The sequence below is a fragment of the Sinocyclocheilus anshuiensis genome, unplaced genomic scaffold (genome assembly GCF_001515605.1).
Source record: "Sinocyclocheilus anshuiensis isolate Anshui unplaced genomic scaffold, SAMN03320099.WGS_v1.1 scaffold230, whole genome shotgun sequence".
Lineage (NCBI taxonomy): Eukaryota > Metazoa > Chordata > Actinopteri > Cypriniformes > Cyprinidae > Sinocyclocheilus > Sinocyclocheilus anshuiensis.
In genome coordinates this window covers 652,032-657,090 of record NW_015546034.1, presented here as the reverse complement: position 1 = coordinate 657,090, position 5,059 = coordinate 652,032, and positions in this window count along the sequence as shown.

Sequence of the window (5,059 nt, the reverse complement as noted above, 5' to 3'; positions counted from 1 at the left end):
TAGTGACAAAAGGCAGAAAAGGATTTGACTGCCTGTACAAATCACACCATCTCTGTGTACACACATACACACACACACACACACACACACACACACACACACACACACACACAGTAATGCATAATTAATCATGCATACTAGATGCATTAATGCAGACATTCACAAATATTTAAACATGATGTTGCTTCCAGGCAAAGCTGTCCAGTCAGCAACAGCTGCATGATGTCACCAGTGCTAATAATCTAACTCTGCCTCAGAGCTGCACTTCCTTGAGAGAAGTGGGAGTGTTGGAATGTGCACTCAGCTTTTATAAGCTGCTAGTAATCGAACTGTGCAGCTTGTTATGTTTAATAGTTTGTTCCATCATTTTTTTTTCAGTTTTGACTCATAGATGTGACCAGGCTCTGTGTATTTTCCTTTGTCAAGCCTGTGCAGAGAAAAGTACTAACACTGCAAAAAAAAAACTTTTTCCTCTGTATTCTTGTCTTGTTTTCCAGTACAAATACCTAAACACTTTTAAATCAACATTGAGTTACTTGAGAAGCAAAATGACAAAAGATTACAAGTCTTGTTTCTGAAAAAATATATCAAAATGAAGTGATTTAAGCTTAAGACAAGAACACAAGTCTGCCATTGGGGTAAGAAAAACAGATATTTTTTCTTGTTATAAGCAAAAACTCTGCTCCTGGAGGGCCACTGTCCTGCGGAGTGTAGCCCCAACCAGCTCCAAAACATCTGCCTGGAAGTTTCGAATTAATCCTGAAGACCTTCATTAACTGGTTCAGGTGTGTTTAATTAGGGTTGGAGCTAAACTCTACAGGACAGTGGTTTGATTTTGATACCCCTACCCTAAAGGGTGACAGAAAAAAATATGAGATGGGAGGAAAAATGTAGTGTTTCCTCGAGAAACTTTTCATCGGCTCGCAAAAGAACTTAAATATAGTTATTCCCCTCACAAAGTCCTTTTCTTGCCATCAAAAAAGTTTTGTGAGCAAATGCAAAGCTTATTGGGGGAACGCAACAGTTTTGAGAAAGAACAGAAAAAGACTGAAATACAAATTTTCTTCCTATCTCACTGTATTTTTAAGATATTTATATCCTAAGCAATTTCGCTTCTCAAGTTAAAGTATCTTGAATTAAGAACATTTAGACATTGATACTGGAAAATGACAAAAATACTGAGGAAGAAAATATTTTTTGCAGTTAAAACAGCTGCCGGTGACCACTTGATGGTGCTGTCAAGCAGCCAATGGTGGTCTGTCCTTACAAAACTCTATAAAAGATTCATAAAACAGCATAGGGACACCTACTACTATTACCATTCAGCTCTCAAGACACAAAGGCATCTGTGTTTCTGTTTCTCTGGTTGGTTAACCACAGTTTAGTGCAGACACAGTAGGCAGAGAAGTGGACAGTTCAGCTGGTGCATCCAGCTGAAGCTCTGAGGCAGAAGTGTTTCATGAAGGTTGAAAGAGAATGCATGGGTTCTGGAGCAAGATCAAAAGGAAACTGGACACTGTATTTGGTTATACCTTGGACTCATGGCTCTTTATTCTAGGATTGACATATAGCAATCTGACACTTGCACCATATGGCATTCATTTAGCTCAAAAGCTGCTATTTATTGGCCAAAAATATATGTTACTTAGTTGGACCAAGAATAAACCCTCTTTGATTTGTTTGAGAAGATTTTTGATTTGTTTCAGAGAATCTGTGCTTCACTAAAAGGGAATGTAGATATCTTTAGATATATTTGGTCAACTTTTGTTTACACCTAGACGGTGTTACATATCTGTGCAATGAAAAACATTGCTTATTTTGATTTTATATTTAATTTAAGTCAGAGAACTTTACGTTTTACTGGTGAAAATCAACAAAGATTAATTAAAAAAAGAAAAACAATACATCCATTGTGCTCTACTTCCTATAATGATGATTTACTTGCAGCTAAATTTAATTTACTCATACATTTGCCTTAGATTACATTGTAAAGATACAATCAACAAGTAAAAGCAAAAGAGGTCTGGTAAAAAAAAAAAAGATGACAGAACAATTATAAAAAGTACATGACTTTTAATAATAATATTAATATTGATAAGAATATGAATATATATATACTGTACACACACACACACACTATCAGTCAATTTTTTTTTAACAGTAAGATTTTTTTAATGTTTTTTTTTAAAGAATTCTCTTCTGCTCACCAAGCCTGCATTTATTTGATGCAAAATACAGCAAAATCAGTATAAAAATATTGTGAAATATTTTTACAATTTAAAATAACTGCTTTCTATTTGAATATATTTTATGCTATGATTAAAGCTAAATTTTCAGCATCATTACTCCAGTCTTCAGTGTCACATGATCCTTCAGAAATCATTCTAATATGCTGACTTGCTGTTCAAGAAAAAATTATTATTATTATCATCATCATCATCATCATCATCATCATCATCATCATCATCATCATCATCATCATCATCATCATCATCATCATCATCATCATCATCATCATCATCATCATCATCATCATCATCATCATCATCATCATCATCATCATCATCATCATCATCATCATCATCATCATCATCATCATCATCATCATCATCATCATCATCATCATCATCATCATCATCATCATCAATATTGAAAACAGTTTAGCAAATTTTTTTCAGGATTCTTTGATGAATAGAAAGATCCAAAGATCAGCATTTATCTGAGATAAAAAGCTTTTGTAACATTTCAAAATTTTTTTAAATAAACGATAAACAAATTAATAAATAAAAATAAAGAGACGTCTTTAAAAAAACATAAAAAATCTTAGTGTTCAAAAAACTTTATATGTATATATATATATATATATATATATATGAGTAAGCCATAACTGTTTCCAGTGAACTGCTGAAAAACACAGCTGATTAACTAACCACAATAGCACACATTGCTCATTGATTTCCTTGTTAAACCACATGAACTCTCCCTCTCGATTCCAGAGAAGGCCGATCTCTAAACATCAAATCCGTTGCACTCCTCCGCCGAGCCAGAGAAGGGCGCTGGGCTGGCCATGGGACCGGTAAATACTGTCGTGGAAGAGGAAGCGGCGTTGGTGACGGGCGTGACAGGTGGTGTGACAATGGCAGGGGTGAGTATCCGTTTGAGGGCATCCACGATCTCCTGGAACGGGTCGGGTGCACTCATCTTGCTGAATCCTTTGTGGTCCGGTCTTCTGTTACGGAAGGAGACTCACACAGAGGATTAGAAAAATACAATAATGTTTATTTTCAGCAAGTGGTGTGGATGGTTCGGGCAGGTGAGTATTGGAGCTTAATATCAGTCTTTAAGGAAGATGAGGGGAGTAACACCGTATTTGGTCCTCACAGGAGATTGTGGAAGGGAGACAGAGGACTGCACACAGCTCAGTTGAAGAGTACACAGAGTTTCCACGGAGCTGATGACTGGAACGGACAAGGGAATGGAACACAGGAGAACACACTGGAGGAAACACAGGAGGTAAGTATAACAGGAAGGTAAGTCTTTCAATGTATCTCCCGGATAGCATAGAGAGAGAGTCCACTTCTTTGAAATGAGACCGGACACTGGAGTGAAGTGAGGTGTGTGCTTTTGAAGGGGAGCTGATGATGATTGCAGATTTGTGACAGGTGCGTGTGATCAGTACCCAGGTGATGGTGCTCGCTGTGATTGGGAGGTGGCTGAGCCTGGCCGATCTGTGACAATTATAACTAATTAAAAGCTAATCAAATAAATACATAAACAATAGTAAATATACTTACTATTTATATATTTATATATATTTTAAATCCACCAATATTTACTAATATTTACTATATTTCACTGGGGGAAGAAAATATAAATTGAATTTACTACATTTTTTTTTAAGGAAAGTGGTTGCAATCAATTTATTTTAGCTACATTTAAATAAAAAAAATTGATTTGTTTATCATATATATTTTGTATATATATATTTATCATATATATATTGTCAAATTTAAACTTTTTTTTTTTTTAAATGTAGATAAAATAAATTGTTTGCAACCACTTGCCTTAAAGAAAATTAATCATTTTTTTCAGTGTACATAAGTCTTTCATATAAAGCCTACAATGTAATAACTTTTACTTATGGCAAAATATACGTATATTTTTAGCGTGTTTCCTAAAAAGATTCAAAAACGCGCCCCTTATCTAGTCAGTCCCGTGACGTCAGCCCGTCCAGTCACAGCTGAGCTGAGCTCACTCAAAGAGTTACGAAAAACAACAGGTAAGCAATGCATTTCAAGCTTCTTTATTCCTATTTAAAGCACTTTTAAACGTTTAGGATTTATTGTCGTATCTTATTATTTGAAGATTAACCAGCTCAGCAATGCTAATGTATTAGCTAGCAAAGAGCCATTACATCAAAGTTATCAACGGCAAGTGTTAAATATACAGTGTTTTACACCACAGTTTGTCAGTGGAAAAAAAAAAAATATATATATATATATATATGTATTTAATTTAAACAAATACCATACCTTTAATTAGTAAATGTATACACTAATACATTACTAACCAACCAACGGTTAAATTACTAAGCTAATGTTGGCTTATTGCTGTAATAAAAACACATCGCCTCAACCGTGACCATCGAGATGGATGGAAACACTCAGCACGACAAACTAGCGATGTGTTTTGTGCTTATTTATTTATTTTTTATTAATGCCAAGGTACCAAATATAAAAATACAGAGAATATCAACATTACTAAAAAAAAAAAAAATTTTTTTTTAAAGAATTCTCTTCTGCTCACCAAGCCTGCATTTATTTGATGCAAAATACAGCAAAATCAGTATAAAAATATTGTGAAATATTTTTACAATTTAAAATAACTGCTTTCTATTTGAATATATTTTATGCTATGATTAAAGCTAAATTTTCAGCAGAGGTGACATTACATGCAAAGCACCATTTATAGACGTATGTAACAACAAATAAATAATACAAAACGAAAGATTTAGCAAAATGAATTAAATAAATTAACCGTTTTAAAAGCCTTGAGATTA